Genomic DNA, 17,953 nt, shown 5'->3' with positions numbered 1-17,953 from the left:
GACTCGAGAGAAAGCTGGCAAATCCGGAGTGGGGAGAGTTGATGGAGTGCTATGATTTATGTCTCTTTCAAGAGACTTGGATGCTGTCGCACCGGTTAAGGAGGGATATGCTTCCTTTCATATTCCAGCAGTTCAGGGCTTGAGGGGCAGACCTTCAGGGGGGTTATGCATTTGGGTTGCTGTCTATCTGGGATGTACGGTTAGGGTCATAGATTCCCACTGCCCGGACATTCTTTGTGTTATATTGAATTTTAATAAGGGGCTTATGCTGGCAGTGATTAACATATACCTGCGCCCTCATCCGCTTCAGCTGGGCCTATCAACCTTGGAAGCACTGGAGGCTCTTTTACAAACTCTTCCCCGGGTGCTCATAAAATCATTGGTGCAGACCTTAACTGCCACTTTGAGCCACTTTCGGGGATTCCCTCTGTATCCATGGAAGAAGACGAAAGTTGGTTCATTCCAGACTGCACCATGTACCCAGAAAAGCGCCTATCTCCTCTGGCCCTTGCGATTAGTACGTTTTTTTTTTTTTATATTCACTAAGGGCTTGTAATGGTATAGATTGGCTCCAGATGTCCCAGGAAACAGTACATTTAACAGATCGGGGGGAAGCTCTACCATAGATTATATACTGGTGAATGTAGAGTTCTGGGCTTGCCTCAGATCCTTCTCTGTGATCCCAAGGGTTGACAGTGATCACAATTTATTGTCATTAGAACTGTTAGTTCCCCTTGGTTGTCACCGTGATTCAGGATTTGAGGAAACGGTTATTGATTGTAATCTAGTCATAGCGGCGGGAGGGATAAGAGTTAGATGGGAGAGGATTGCACTGGCTCCTGAGAGGCTGGCAGAACTATATCAACTCGTTGTAAGGTTTCTCACGGAGGTCTCTAACCTCCTGGGCGCAGGGTGCGAACCTCTCCCCTTCCACTCCCAAGGGCTCCAAGATATACATAATAACCTTTTTGGCTCCCTGGCCTGCTATTTTTACTCTTCAGATGTTAGGAGCGGTGGGACAAAGAGGCAGGACCAGTGGTTTAATAAAGAATGTAGCTATGCGAAGAGGTGCTTGATCAGGGAGGTCAAATCGGGCTCAATTTCTAAAGTCAGAACAGCGAGGGAGGTATATAAAACTTTGATTAGGGAGGCTAGGGCTGAGTGGGACGCAGCGAGGTGGGACAATATTTGAGTGGCATTGGGAGCTCGAGATTTCAGGTCATTCTGGAACCTTGTGCGAGTCGGGTCGGTCGAGGGGAAGTCCGCCATCATCCCTAATCTGAGTGAAGACGCGTGGCTAGATCATTTTAAGCCCTTGTATTCATCTGGCCATAGTGACCATCATGAGGAGGCCGTATTGCAAATTTGCTCTACAGAATTGGCTCTCCTGGAAGCCTCGGCTTCGGTCTGCCCAACTTGTTCCATCCATGAAGTGCCGGTGGCTCTTGGTAGCCTGAAATTAGGAAAAGCCCCGGGCCTGGACAGGATCCCCGGTGACCTCTACCGTAGCGAACAAAAGGTATGGGCTCCTTACACCTGTGTTTATTTTAACGCCATCATGCAGGGTTTGGAGATCCCTGAAACCTGGTTGGGAGCCGAAATAATCCCCATCCACAAGAAAGCTTCACCCCTCGACCCGGCTAACTACCGCCCCATAAGTTTGATCGATGTCCTCCAGAAAATCTTCGCCCGCCTTTTGTTATCAAGGTTGCAGAGTTGGATGGATGACCAACACATCCTAACCTCCCTTCAGGCGGGCTTCCGAGCAAAGGTTTCTACTATAGACCAACTGTTTCGATAACAGTTGGTCTACTGGAAGACGGTCACTATTGGGGCGGGTAGTTTGTTTTTGATATTTGTGGACCTTCGGTCCGCATTTGACTTGGTCAATAAGGCCAAGTTGTGGACCTTATTACTGGCGATGGGAGCCCCCCCTTATTTGTGCCACCTATTTAATCGACTGCACCAGGGCACATATGCTAGGGGGAGGTATGGGAGGAACGGGGAGTTGTCGGCCCCCTTCCCGGTGGAGAGGGGAGTACGGCAGGGGTGTGTTTTGGCCCCCACCCTCTTCTCCCTCTTTCTTAATGGGCTAATAGACCATCTTTCGGGAGCAAAAGATCTGGATTCTCCTAGTTTTGCGGGGCGACGGATACCGGCCCTAATGTTTGCTGATGATACTCTCCTGGTGTCAAAATCGTCATGGGGTATACAGCGCACATTAGAGGCATTCTGCTCCTTTTGTCATCTGAGAAATCTGGAGATCAATATCTCGAAAACAAAGTTCATGGTCTTTAATTATAAATCGGCCAATTGCCCTCGCTCCTTGATGAATGGGCCATTCATCAGCTGCCCCTTTGACGCTCACGGAAAACAGTTTTATAAGGCGCTTGCTCCGTCTTCCTGTGAGCTGGCCTCTGACTCCTCTGAGGCTGGACCTGGGCCAGGTACCAATCCAGGAGATCGCAGCAAATCACCCTTTATTGTATTGGAGGCGTCTCTGGGTGACTCCGGAGCTCTCGAGCTATAGGGATGACCTGAGTGACATTTTGCAGAGGGGGAATGCGGGGAAAATACCTTTTTTTTTTTTATTAAAATTTTTGAGCACAAAGAGGTCATCATGCAAATAGCAGACATCTGCGTGTGTCCTAATACAGAAGCATGACGCTCATAAGCGATCAATCCATGAAGAACGTAAACAATAACAAACAAACAATGCCAATTGTCAAATTCCATATCATTACATGGTCCCTATTACAGTCTGTGTAATCCAGATGCATCCTCGTGTCTGGCCGCGCACGTCCCCCCTCTGAAACAGAATGACATCAGTTCATCAAATATCCATACACATTCAACCTACAGCCCAGGCCCTATCAGTGAGACAAAGTCATTCAGAGTCCAGCTCAACTCTGGCCAGTAGGTATTCTCGCAAAGGGGCTCAGATATCCCTTGGACGCGAGGCATGTGGCAATTCCTCAGCGTACACTTCCAATTGATCTCGACAGTAAACCATATCTCTGAGCCAATCATCTGCCCTAGGATACAGCCTACTGTCCTATGTGAACAGGGTACGCCGTTTTGCCAAAAGTAAGGCCACCTGTACAAATCTCCCCAAAGCCCCCTTCAGGTGTGGGCCGTGCCCCAACAGGCACAATGCTGGAGTGTTACATAAAGCCAATCCCGTCATGCTGATAAGACGACCTACCACGTCCTCCCAGTATAGGAAGTCTCGTTGACAATGCCATGCAAGATGTACAAAACCTTCCTCCCCCATCCCACATCTTCTACAGTCGGAAGTCACCCTCAAACCGATCTTCCACAGCTTGTGGGGAGTGTGGTATGTTTGGTGGAGGAACTTAAGGTGTAGTATACAAAGGTTGCTGTTGGACGTCAATCGCCCTGTGACCGAGCAAGCGCGCGTCCACTCCTCCTCCGTTAAGGGAGGATCGATGTCAGCGTTCCAGCGTGTTAAGCAAGGGGCAGAGCTATGTGGTGTGTCCTCCTGCACGGCCGTGTAGGCCGTGGGTGCAGTGATGGTCAGTTGCAAAGCAGATAGAGCCGCAGGCTCATCTGGGAAGCATGTGTAATGTTCATTCATCGCGCGGCGCAATCTAAAGCATGTGAATTGGAAGAGTAGCGTGGGGCTATGAATGTACGCCAGGTCCTCACTCGATATGTACGTACCGTCGGGGAACAAATCGCTCATAAGTGTGATACCCGCTTTCTTAAGCCCTGTGAGCGACCCCCTGTCACTGGCAACCGATAGCGCCGCATGTCCTTCTATGGGTAAAGCAGGTGCATATATTGGGAGTCTTTGTGTCCGACGGCCGATCGCCTGCCACCGTGGTGTCGATGGTATTAATCTCTAGCTTGGGCGTATGTCGGTGAGTATGAGTTAAAATGCCGCGTAGGGGGACAGGGTGGGCATCTCCCTCTTCAACCGCGACATGCGGAACAAACCCATGCGGCTTGTACCAGTAAAATGCATGCTGTGCCTGGCAGCATAGATAATAAACATAAAAATCTGGTGCATTGAAGACCCCCCTGTCGTAAGATAGAGATAAGTTTTCCAGCTTATCCGTGGCGGTTTGGCGCCCCAAGTCAGTCGCAGAAGTTGTGCCTGCAGTGTTTTGAAAAAATGCATGGTTAGTGGGATCGGTATATTACAAAAGAGATATAAAAATCTAGGTAATACCACCATTTTGATGATAGAAATGCGGTCCGCCAGAGATAGTGGGAGACACTGCTATTTGTCTATCTGCGTGACAAGGGCGGAGTATGCAGCACCATAATTTGCAGTTATCACTGTCTGGGGGTCTCTATGTAGCCACACCCCTAAATACTTAACAGGGTCGACTGACCATACCAATGGATAGTCGACCGTGAGGGGGGGTAGTTATGGCTGTCAGAGGGATAATCACCGACTTATCCCAGTTTATACGTAGGCCTGAGATAGACCAAATTTGATGTATTCCTGTAGTATGGGGGGCAGGTAAGTGTTTGGTTCTCGAACGTATAGGACCATATCGTCCGCGTATAGTGAAATCCCCACTGGGCGATTATGAAATCTCAGAGCCGCCGCATTGTGAAATTGCCGAAATTTACAGGCCAATGGTTCCAATATAATGGCAAATAGTAGTGGGGAGAGAGGACACCCCTGTCGGGTGCCTCTGCTCACCATAAATGACTCCGACGTATCACCTCCCACTCGGACCCTCGCAGCGGGTTACATATATAGCAACTGGATCCACTGTAGGAAAATAGGGGGGAAGCCCATCCTACGCAGGACGTGCCATTCAATAGAATCAAACGCCTTCGCGGCGTCCAGTAGGACCGCAACAGCCGGGAGATCTGGGTCTAGGACATGTAGCATGGCGAAGATAGTGCGCAGGTTTAGAGAAGTGGAGCGGTCAGGGACAAACCCAGCCTGATCAGGGAGTACAAGAAGCGGCATTAGGGGTTGCAATTTGGTGGCAAGAATTTTGGCTAGTATTTTGGCATCGAGATTAATAAGGGATAAGGGGCGGTATGAGTCACAGCGTTCGGGAGGCTTGTCCTTTTTCAGCAAAGTAATTATCAGCGCCTGTCGCAGCGTGGGGGGCAACCGGCCACAGTCAAATGCCTCTGCATACATCTCCAGAATGTGGGGAGCCAGTATGTCAGCGAATGCCTTATAAAATTCCGCCGTAAGGCCGTCTGGACCGGGGGCCTTCCCGTTCGGAAGCGCCTTAATGGCGTACTTAACATCCTGTACGTCTATTGGGAGACTAAGATACTTGCGTTATCCGTCCGAGAGCCACGCACAGGCGATATCGTCAAAATATCCATCCATCGTCGACTCGCCCACCCCTCCTGTAGATGTGTATAGTGTAGAGTAAAAGCTACGGAATTGTTCCACTATAGCGGAGGGAGAGACATGGGACTGGCCATCACCATCTACAATCTGGTTGATTGGGAGTTGACAGGACCTCGATTGCAACCGACCAGCCAGCGTTCTGCCCGGCCTCCCACCCTCGCCATATCGTCTGGCCACGTGTCTTCTGGAGAGGTATTTCACCTCTGTGTCTGCGAGTGTGTTGTAGTCATCTATATGCGCACGCATATCAGCGAGAATGGCGATTGAGGGGGCGGAATCATACTGTGTTTCAAGCTCGCGCAGTTTCGACTCTACAGTGGAAAGGCGATTTCTAATGTCTTTTAGTATTCCAGCGGAGGTGCCTATACATGCGCCCCTGATCGTGACCTTGAAGGCCTCCCATAATGTTTCCTGGCTGTCAACCGACCCCACATTATTCTCGAAGCAGTGCACTATAGCCTTTTTTATGGTGTCAGCGTAGATCGGGTCAAGGAGAGACTCCGCTCGAAAGCGCCATGTGAACGGTTTGTGTGGGTTGTGTGGGATGTGCAAAGTCAGGATTACCGGGTTATGATCAGATAGCGTTCTGGGGAGATTACGGACATCTGTAACCCAAGTGTGCGCGTCCTCACTTAGCAGCCAATAGTCCAGTCGGGACCATCCATTAGTCGCAGGCGTGACGTGTGTCCCCCCCGGGATCCCCAAATTCCTGCGTCTCCACGCATCCTGCAACCCAAACTCCAGTATGCCATCTTTCACGCATTGAGCAACCCGGGCCATCCTAGTGTTCAATGGGTTAGAGTTATCAACAGTGGGGTCAAGATAAGTGTTGTGGTCACCGCCCAGGGTAAGTTCCGTATCTGGCCAGTCTCGCAGCACCCCAAATAGGCGAGAGTACACCGTCGTGTCGTCCACTACAGGGCCGTATACATTCACAAGTGTCACCAAGGCGTTGCCCAGCTTGCCCATCACAATCGCACAGCGACCCTCCTGGTCTGTATGTGTGCGCAAAGCCGTGAAAGGCACCCCCCGCTTCACCAGCACAAGGACCCCCCGAGCATATGTTGAGTAAGAAGAAGCCAACCGGTATGACGCCCAGCGCTTGGCCACCCTGTCTTCTGTTAGGTTCGTCAGGTGTGTTTCTTGCAAAAGCGCTATGTGTACTTGATGTCTATCTAATTGTGCTAATACCTGCCTAATTTTTTTCGGGGAGTTGAGCCCTCTCACGTTCCAAGTAACACAGTGATGTGTGGACCCGAGTGTATGTCGCTTGTCAGAACCCGGATGTAGCATTTAAACTAGCATTAACGGGGTGCGCCCACCCAGCACAGCGATGCAGCATAATGAAACGTACAGTATATGAAATTGGCATACAATAAACAAGAACAGTCCCCCCACCCACCTCCCACTTCAGCATACCCAACCTGCTAAAGACATGGCCCTTAATCAACTCCTTCAAACAACCCAACAATAGTAAACAGAAGTTCCGTTGGGGATCACCCATTTGGGGGTCGTGTCAGCCATAGCCACTCCTAGGTGAAATAGGGAGTGGTGCCACCTGTGATTTATTTCCTCCCCCCAGCTGTTGCTTCGGCGCAATAAGTAAACATTACATAGATAGTAACATAGGAGCCTGCATATATCAAAGGCCTCACATGGGTAGACGAGCATCCCCGCGCCCACCCCACAATTACTTCATGTCGTGCCCTACGAAGGGCACACAAGAACCCCCTTACTGTTCAATCATCAATGTCTGACGTTTGGGATGTAGGGGTGCGCTGTTTCTGGCGCCGTAGAGTTTTTGCGTGTTCCATCGCCTGCTTGGGAGTCGCAAAAATCTTGCCATACTCCATGGTGCCAATCTGGAGTCGGGCTGGGTACAACATTGCATATGGGATCTGATCTTGCTGAAGGATTTTCTTGACGGCTTGGAATTCCTTGCGAGCTGCCTGAACATTCGCCGTGAAATCCGGGTAAAAGGACAGTCCGTTGCCCTGATAAGTGATGGATCCCTTCAGTCTGGTGGTGCGGAGGACGGTGTCACGGTCTCTAAAATGAAGTAGCCGCGCAATGATGGGTCTCGGTGTTGCCCCCGGCGGCGGACGTGCCGCAAGTGACCGGTGTGCGCGTTCCACAGCGAATAGGGGGGACAGATCGTCCTTTCCGCAGATGTCTCGGAGCATCCCCTCCACATACTCCTCCAGACGTCCCACGTTTGTAGATTCTGGCAGGCCTAAAATGCGACTATTGTTCCGGCGCGAACGCGCTTCAATGTCCTCATTCTTTGCTTGAATGACCTCTAGCAATTTAGAAATATCCGAAGTTTTCGCTGCCACTTGTTGGAGCCCCTCTTCTGCATCTGAGATGCATTGCTCGGCCTCCCCGATCCGCGTCGCTTGCTTGTCCAGTTTAGCAGAGAACTGGTCCATTCTGCCATTTAGCGCCTCGATCTTACCGTCTATCGCCTGTAGGCTCATCTGGATGGCCGCCAGAGATTTCTCAAGCGCAGTGGAGGAGCCCGTGGGTACATCTACCTCATTGTCCGATGCCTCATTCTGACCAGGCTTTTGCCCCTTGCGCAGCTCAAACGTGAGGCGGGGTTGTGATTTGTCTGGTTTACCCATGACTTCCTCAGGGGGCCGCAGGTGCTAGAGAGCAGTTCCTGTAGCGCACTCCTCTATGTGCGCCTGGTAGCACAAGTGTCCTTATCAACCAGACAGTGCAGGAGGTAGAATCGGCCCGGTCTGAGTCTGTTGCAGGCGGAGCCCTCGATTTCATGCCACCCACCGCACCACGCGAGCAGGACAACAGGCTCCAAATCCCCTACACAAAGTCCGCCCCCCCGTATTGTAAATTTCGCAGCGAGGTGCGGGGGCAACCTTCCAAACCGGCAACGGCGTCACTCTCAGCGCCAATAGTATTGTGGGCCACACTTCAGTGTCTTGAGGGCCTTCAGGGCTGTGCGGCGCTCGGATACGTGAATGGGGCTCTGGCTGCCACTCGCAATACAAAATGGCGGATGGGCTCCGGCAGGCAGCGCTATCCTGTGACACTGCAGGAACAGGTTATATATGAAGCATGCGCCAGCAGCCAGGCAAAAGGGTGCAGTCCGTGGCCTCCGTCGGCAATGGCAGGTTAACAAAGTGCCTGTTGAGCAGCGAGGAGGGGGGTCCACCCCAGTCACAGTGAGGGTCTGGCGGCTTGATCCGAATTGCAGCGTTCCCGCCCCCCGTGGCGACAGGACTCGTATCGCGCTGTGCAGGGAAACAGGAGCCTCAATGTGTCTCGGGGGCTGTCAGCACGGGCTCCGCTGTGCAAGGTAGGGCGCCGGGCAGCGATGTCAGTTATGCGGGGCAGCGCGGCCCACTCATCACCTTAACGCCGGGCGCTTGCGTGACTGGACGCGCCCGGCGGGGACCGTTCACTGCGACCGCCGCCGTCACCACCAATACCTTCCCGCCTGTATCACGGACAGACGGCTCCTCGCCCCGACAGCAACAAGCGAGGCAATCCTCTGGTCCGCTCCTCGTCGCCGGTATGTAAGCAATGCTCAACAGACTTTGCCTTTAGATCGCGGCCGCCATTACGCGATTCACTAGGACAGCCACACGATCTCCAGCGATATGTCTCCAGGCACCGTTATGGGGATGCCGCACACCAATAGATTGCTCTGGGTGTCAGGAGTACAGCCCCAGCAGTGTAGCACCGATTTAGCGGAACTGGGGAAGGATATCTGCAGGATGATTGTAGGTGGCAGGCAGAGCAGCACTACAGTGCGGCCATTTCGCCGAGCCTCAAGCCACGCCCCGCGGGGAAAAATACCTTGGTTGAACTACATCAAGCACCTCTGCCAGGCTTTAGGCAGAGGAGAGATGTGGTCGTCTCCCCAAGATTCCTGTCCTTTGCTATCTAAAAAATTACTGAATGTAGCGCTTAGGAGGTTTCGCACGGAGTCTACAACGAGTAATCTCTCGATGGGTAGGCTAACGGACACTTTCTTGAACATTAAGGCCTATCCCCATTTTGAATTTTTTTTGGATTATATTCAGCCCGTCTTGGCTAAAAAACCTTATACTCAGTTCAGACACAGCGCACTACCATTGAGGGCGGTAACGCACAAATGGCGGAACGCCCCTCCATCGGCAAGTACCTGTGTTCGAGCGGCAGTGAGACAGATCTGCACGTTCTGCTCTTCTGCCCTACTTATGCTAGGGCTAGGGAGAAATGGATTCTGCAGCTATGTAGGGCTAGGGGTTTTAGGGATTACAGGGAGGTCTTCAGAATTCTTAAATACGACACTTCCCCCCTGATAGTTTTTGCCACAGCAAGATTTCTTCAATCTATGTGGTACATGAGATGTGCAATACTAAAGCGGGAGGCTGATATTCTGTATTAAGGGCTACCTGTTAAGAGGTGTTATATTTTTATACAATTTTATATATTTATATACTGATTTTTGGGGTACTATCCGAAGTTTTTAACATTTTCAGGAACTGTTTGTACGTGATTTTTAATATAAGGTTTTCTTGTTATATTTATTTATTATTGAGATATGCTTATTGTGCTTGTATGGCCTTTTTATGGTATCTTACCGAAATAAAGTACTTTGACTGACAGACTGTACTGAGCAGGCAGCACCCCCACCGCTCACCCTGACTGCACTGAGCTCCGTGCCTCCTACTGCAAGCTTTTCAGTCATGTGCCTGTTCCTCCAGCCCTCCTGCTTCACCTTCCTTCAGTTTACCACAGCGGTCTTGGGAGGTCTTGGGCAGATCACAGGTACATGGTCTGGGACTGCCGGCCACCCCCGCCTTATCATGCAAACTATAGTAAACACTTATCAGACAAGCAACAGAATTCTTTGGAAGGCAGGGGGTCTCGCGACCCCCCGGCCGTATTTATTAAAATATGAAAACAAATCAAAATTAAAATAGACATTATTTACATAATTATTAAATGCAAAATTCAGACATTAGATTTACAGCGAGTTAGACAGGTATGATGGGCTAACCTTAACAAATGTCTAATACAGCGTGTTTCCTAACCAAATTTAACATCCTACATATCAATTTTGCATTCTAATAATTTCTGGTCCTACGACAAAGTCGTTAACCGGGGTCAGATCCTTTACCCAGCTACGCCCTCACGCCTGAGTGCGCATGCGTGACAAGGGCCCGGTTACCGGGAGGGTTCGTCCCTCTCCTGGTTGCCCTCGTACGCTCCGTGAACTCCATTTAACCAAAAAGGAGGGCCGTTACACTCGCGCCATTTGCTGACGTCATAGTGTATGTGCGGGGTGGCTACCAGCCCGAGGATAGCGTGACTCCCTCCCCCGCACCCTTCCAAGCAAGCGGATATCCTGCCCCTTAAGTTCTAGGAGAGACCATTGGCCCCTCCCCCTGGGCAGCCCCATTCGTTAATGGTGCCGCCCCCTAAGGACCTTAAATTGCTGCTCACCGATCATGACCTTACCGCCTGACCCACATAATAAATACGACAGTTCTAAAAAGGGAAAAAAGGCCTAAAGAAAACGATTAATGCATCAGTAACAACACAACAAATTAAGCAGATTAATTAACATCGCCTGTAAACGGGAAAAAGGCCTAAGGAAGAAAACACATCATATACCTACAGCGTTGAAAAAGCGTTTCAGAGGATACCTACCAATGTCCTCAATTTGAATTCTGTTAACAGGGATGGAGGGTGGGGAAAATTACAAGCCCCACGGCGGGGCGAGGAGCGAGCCTGGGAAGCGTGGGGCACAAAGAGGATGCTTCCCGCGCTCCCCAGGCTCTTAAATCCCCCCTATGCTACGGGTCCCGCCCCCTTGAACCGGAAGAGTAAAACCGCTTCCGGGTCAACGGCGGGACCCACGGACCAATCAGGGCGGTGAAGGGGGGCCGGGCCCAGCCATGTGTGCGTGGGGGCCGAGCGCCCCCCCTTTCCTCATGGTCTGGGACTGCCAGCCACCCCCGCCTTATCATGCAAACTATAGTAAACACTTATCAGACAAGCAACAGAATTCTTTGGAAGGCAGGGGGTCTTGCGACCCCCCCCCGGCCGTATTTATTAAAATATGAAAACAAATCAAAATTAAAATAACCATTATTTACATAATTATTAAATGCAAAATTCAGACATTAGATTTACAGCGAGTTAGACAGGTATGATGGGCTAACCTTAACAAATGTCTAATACAGCGTGTTTCCTAACCAAATCTAACATCCTACATATCAATTTTGCATTCTAATAATTTCTGGTCCTACGGCAAGGTCGTTAACTGGTGTCAGATCCTTTACCCAGCTACGCCCTCACGTCTGAGTGCGCATGCGCGACAAGGGCCCGGTTACCGGGAGAGTTCGTCCCTCTCCTGGTTGCCCTCGTACGCTCCGTGAACTCCATTTAACCAAAAAGGAGGGCCCCTACACTCGCGCCATTTGCTGACGTCATAGTGTATGTGCGGGGTGACTTCCAGCCCGAGGAAAGCGTGACTCCCTCCCCCGCATCCTTCCAAGCAAGCGGATATCCTGCCCCTGAAGTTCTAGGAGAGACCATTGGCCCCTCCCCCGGGGCAGCCCCATTCATTAATGGTGCCGCCCCCTAAGGACCTTAAATTGCTGCTCACCGTTTATGACCTTACCGCCACAGGCCAGCATAGTTGACCGACTATCTGGCCCCCCCCCAACTGCCTACACTGAAAGGTCATACCCTCCTAGCAAAACCTTCTACCCATGCCAGTATGTTCCGTATCAATAGGGCATTCCCTGACTCTGTCAAGTGGACCCCATCCCGCAAGTAGAACTGTTCCCCCCAAATGCACCCATGAGGTATACTCTGTAGGTGAGGAGTTCGAAAAAGCTTGTCTATCTTATTGTTGACCCTCTTTACCGAGTGATTCAACGCCCTGACTGGTTCACCCCACCTCCATTGAAGTCTCGGTATCAACTGTGACCACAGTTTCGCGCCAACCTGCTAATGAGGTGATTTCTTCCAACAGGACCCTTCTGCCCAAGTCGACTAAATCATTCCCCCCCAGGTGCAGGATGACCACTGAGGGCGGTGAGGTGTGTCTTCTGAGTAAATCTGACATGTAGCCCCTAAACTGATTGAGGCGGAGCCCCCCTCTGCCATGGAAGGAAACATTGAGACCCCCGCACTCTGCCCTCTGTCTACCTTCTCCTGCAAGAAAAATTGGTTTAGCACGTTTCACATAGGAATGACCGACTACCCATACTATATGTGTCCTCCTTTTGTCCTCTTGCTGTTGCCGAGATGTTGATGGTTGTCTTAGATGGCCTTGAAGAAGTTTCCGCCCTGCGTCACAGGCCCGAGAAACTAGAAGATAAACATAAACAAAGCAGGCGTCAGGGGTGTCAACTGACCTTTACAACATATGTAGCCGCACGTAACGTTTATAGGCATTGGAGGACCATCTCCCAATCCTCTTCACACTATTGACATTCAAACCCCTTGCAGTGGCCTCGGTGGCTGCCCCTATCTGGAAAGAATGTGTCCCAAACTCCTCGGGGTTTAAACCTGCCTTGGCAATACACACAGACTCTTTGGAACTGAAACCTGGTCAGAGGGGTACCATCCGCATGCATTAGCAATGCTCCCCTCGCAACCGCTCGTTGTTTGATTAACGCTTCTACATGTGACACCGGGCAGTACGGGTTATTCGGTGCCAGATGTAGTACTAAACTCTCACCCCTGGCCTCCTGATCAGTCTTGGATTTCCGGATGGTGACCCGCATTGTGTCACCCCGTATACTGGTATCTCTCAGCTGAAGACCTCCTATCGTGTCGAGTTTGTTGCTAGCAACTAGTTTGGCTACCCAGATAGCCCCGTAAAAGGCCAGAGAGAAGGCAGCCTTGAATAATATCACCTCTCCTGAAGAACTGCATGTGTTGGGAAGGGCGAGGGATACTGCTGCCAACCGTTCTAGACCAATCGGTCTTCTGCTATCGGCGGTGTTTGCCTGTAAGCGCCGCCATCCCTTCAACGCCTTTTGTATTAAGAAGCTGTCCGTAGGATCCCTGGCTCCCCTTGCTTGTGCAAAAAAGGAAACTGCTGCTTTATGTCTGCTGAATGTCGCCGCTGAGCGCCCTTCTTTGTGTAACGTGTCCATGTACCCATTAAAACTAGCCTCCTGATCCCATCTGTCCTCCCAATCATGTCCTAGAAATTTACAGTAAGGCCTGAACGCCCCTTCGTAAGCTGTCCTGATCCTGGGAGCTAGGCTGACTGCCACGAGGTCATGTAGTTGGGGGCACCAATCTGCCAAAGTGTCGATGGGAAGTGAGCTGGGGAGGCCTCTGCAGCCGGTAGGTGTTCCCTGAATACCTGCATCTTAAAGCGAGAAAGGGCGTCAGCTGCGTTATTCAAGAGCCCTGGAACATGTTTGGCCCTGAAATGTACATTCAATTTCATGCAACTCAGCACAATCTCCTTTAACAGGCGCAGTATGAACTTACACCGCGCTGCCTGCTGATTGATGCATTCCACCATGGTCATGTTATCTGACCAGAAAATGACCGATCGATTAGCCAATTGTTCGGGCCATACCTTTAACGCAACCCAGATTGGGAAAAGTTCCAGGAACCAAAAGTTTGCTGTCAAACCGCTCTCCTCCCACCAGTTGGGCCATCTTTGGGCCACCCACTTATTGCCAGGTATGGCGCCAAACCCCACACCGCCGGCAGCGTCAGTCCATAGTCCTAACTCTGCTGAGGTCAGCGTGGGGGCACCCCACAGCACTCTGCCATTGAAATCCTCCAGGAATGCAATCCATATCCGCATGTCCTGGCGAACCTCGACTGACAGTCGTGTGCGATGATGCTTGTCCCGCAGGCCCTTCATGGCTTGCGCAATGGAGCGGGAAAATGGACGTGCCATAGGTATGACCCTTAAGGCAAAATTCAGCTGGCCAACTGTCTGCTGCAACTGCTGTAAAGTGACTTTCTTTTTCAGCAAGCATAGTTCAAGAGTCGCCCTGAATCTCTCAATCTTTTCTTTGGGTAACCTAAAACAGCCTTTCATGGAATCCAATTCAATTCCCAAGAATTCCAGACAGGTCAATGGCCCTACTGTTTTTTCCTGCGTGAGCGGGACCCCAAAAGCACGCATGAGCACGTAAAATTCCTGCAATGCCCATGCGCACTCCTGTGTGCCCGCCGGACCCAAGAAAAGAAAATCATATAGGTAATGCATGACATACTGGTGGCCGTAGCTCGTCTCAGGACCCATTCCAGGAAAGAGCTGAATGTTTCAAAGTAAGCACATGAGATAGAGCAACCCATGGGCATACACCTATCCATGTAGTATTTGCCTTTAAATGAAAAACCTAGCAAGTGTTGGTCTGTTGGATGCACTGGAAGTAGTCTAAACGCTGACTCAATATCTGATATCGCCATCAGTGCCCCAGGGCCCAAAAACTCTCAACATATCAATTGCCTTGTCAAAAGACGCATACTTCACACTACAAAAGGTTTCATCAATCGCATCATTCAATGATAAGCCCTTACGTGCTGATAGATTGTGTATGAGCCTATACTCGCCCTTTTCTTTCTTCGGGACCACTCCTAAAGGTGAGCAAACAAAAACCTGTACAGGTATGTGGGGGAAAGGCCCCGCTACTCCACCTAAGCGCAATTCCTTCTCTATCTTGTTTGCCACCACCCCTGGATTGTTCTTAACTGACAACTGGTTCCTACACTGCGGTGTCCCGGTATAACCCCCAGCTGGAATCCGGAAACCGTGTGTGAAACCTTCATGGAGCATCCTTGCAGCAGTATGGTTTGGGTATCTATTCAGCCAGGGGATCATAGCAGACACGATAATAGGTGAATGCGCAATAAGGGGGTGACCCCCGCTATTCAGTTTTTCTCCTCCCTCTGTTACCTGATGGCTGTTGAAAGGGCTGGTGGGGCTTGGGGGAGTAGCCTTTGTTCCAGTTTGTGCTAGTACCTGCAGATTGCCCCTTCTCAAACTGGGAATGCCAGGAAATAGAGTTAACTTTGTCCCAAGCTAAAGATCTGTTAAACTCCCTCGCTTTCCTAAAAGCTATGTCATACTCTTTCCAAGCGTTCCCCCCATGATTTTCATTAAACATTGTAATTCTGCTCTGATAGCAAGCCATCTCAGCTTGCATACCGGGGTAACGTTCGGCGGTAACTGCACTAAACACAGAAAAAGCCCTGATCCAATTGATTAGCGTCTCCTCCACCCTAAATTTGTATAACTGAGATCGCCATTCACTAGGCAACATCATCTCTTTCTGTGATTTAGCATATTCCCATTCCCTGTTGTCAATCAGCAATGAGAAAATATTATTATATTTATCTGCCCAAATCAATTCCTTCACACTTTGAGATACATGCTGCGCTAAACTCTCACTCCTGGAGGGAATTGCGCCTTCGCCCAGTACCGACAGGGCAACCTCCTTACCACTTTCGGCGGGTTGCGTCGGTTCCACGGTCTTGACTGCACTCCCACCATTCGCTGGACCTGTTTGGGGAGAAACCGGTGCGCCCGGTGTGCTGCTTTCACCCCTAGCCAACATGATTTGTGCAACCATTCTCTGTGCCTCTGCACCAGGGTCAGCTGCCGTAGGTAACGTTCCCCCAATCCCCAACCATGGAAGCACTGCAGCTATCTGTGCCGCTAATTCTGGTGGCACCTGACCCGCCCCAGGTGACGGGCTTGCTGGAAGTACGGGCGGGACAATAACAGGGACTGGGTTACTCGGTGGCGCGACCGGCAGCGGGACAATGACAGGGACTGGGTTGATGGGTGGCATCACTGGCGCTATTGGTACGCTCACTGGAATTTGCGGAGCGGGCGTGGGTGACCCAGTTGCAACAGGCGCTTTCTTCGGTACCGGCCTTGGGGACCCCCCACCCACCATGGGCTTGGGAGGGTGACCACTACCCTTCCTAGTTCTGCTACGTTTCGGCGGTGTCTCGAAATCACCCCTTGGTTTGGGCGGTACTATGGTCCGTTTAGGCCTTCCCGTTGGTCCTGCCTGTGCCTCAACCTTCGCATCCAGTTCAGCGACAGTCCTACCCAATTTGTCAACCTTCCCCAGTCTCTTGTCCATTGACAAGTCTGCGCATCATTGTTCGAAACATTAATTCGATGCGCGAATTCCCTGCACCCCGTCTGGCAGACATATTGCCCTTACACCTACACTGCACAGTGCGTTCTGTTAATTACCGGCACAATGTGTCCTGTAGCTGTACAAGTCGAAGGCTCACGAGCTGGCTGTAAGCACCACGCAACTGTGACCGCACACACCAGCTAGCCTGGAGTGTTTGGGCGAGCGAACTCTAGCCCTGCGGCCCGCCAGAAGCAGTGAAATGTAGGCCTGCCCATGTCCTCGGATCCCGCCGTCCACCGTGAGCTCCCCAGGTACCCGGTCTGCAGCGGCCCTTGACTTGTAATGCCTAAAATGAAAGAAATGTTAAAACCGAAATCTTGGCTATGGAAATGAAAAAAGGGGGGGTTAGGGAGTGGTCCTTAACAGATAGCCACTACTACCTTACCCCTATTTGACCCAGTCCCCTTACTACTATATTACGCTCCAAACTGTGCAAAAATTCACAAATAATTAGCATCAATTGTTAATAGATTAACACAGCCTGATTCAACCCACAATACCCTTTTACTGATCACTTGATGAATAGCTGTAGCTGGGCTAAACAGTATGCAGGTGGCAAGAACCAGCTATCCAGCAAAAGTTTTATATGGCGCAACTTGACCTGCATCAGCTAATAAAAGCGCTTCCCTTAGCACCAATTCGTTAATTGAGGACACCTTATTTTGTTAGGCACAATGAGATTAAGCGATTTGACCACAATCAGACCGTATTCAATTCGATTTAAGTGATTTGACCGCTCAGACCTTATTCAGAAATGCCCTGCTTCCTAAAACGTCTGGTTACGCTTTCCCACAGACTCGCAGCAGTCAGCTCTCACCTCCCGGTACAGCGATCAGTTTCACTTTTCAAAACACTGAACCAGTCTTGCATTACACTCCTGCCGAGGCCGACCCTGCTTCGCACGTGTTGCCTACGTTCTCCCCATGTATCATTAGATCGCACGCTTTCCGTTGGCGATCCTCGGTTCGCGGCCTCCCCTAAGAGCCCGCCACGTACCTTGCACTGGGCAACCCGATTAAGCGAACCCTCGGTCTCTGTGACCGCAATACCCGCGTGGGCCGTCCGCCGGAACTCGGCACTGCTGCGCTGAAGACCCTCGGACACTGCTGCGCTGAGACCTTCGGACTCCCCCGGGCTCCTACCGCAGTCTCCGACCGCCTGCAACGCCACAGCATTCCTGTTCCTCCCGATGCGAACGCCGCTCCAACTACGCTAAAAACCTGGAAAATTAACAATAGAAAATTACAAGCCCCACGGCGGGGCGAGGAGCGAGCCTGGGAAGCGCGGGGCACAAAGAGGATGCTTCCCGCGCTCCCCAGGCTCTTAAACCCCCCTATGCTACGGGTCCCGCCCCCTTTAACCGGAAGAGTAAAACCGCTTCCGGGTCAACGGCGGGACCCACGGACCAATCAGGGCGGTGAAGGGGGGCCGGGCCCAG

This window comes from Lissotriton helveticus, chromosome 5_1, assembly GCF_964261635.1.
Source record: "Lissotriton helveticus chromosome 5_1, aLisHel1.1, whole genome shotgun sequence".
In the NCBI taxonomy this organism is placed as follows: Eukaryota; Metazoa; Chordata; class Amphibia; order Caudata; family Salamandridae; genus Lissotriton; species Lissotriton helveticus.
The sequence above is the reverse complement of the archived record's forward strand: the minus strand, read 5'-3'. Positions refer to the sequence as shown.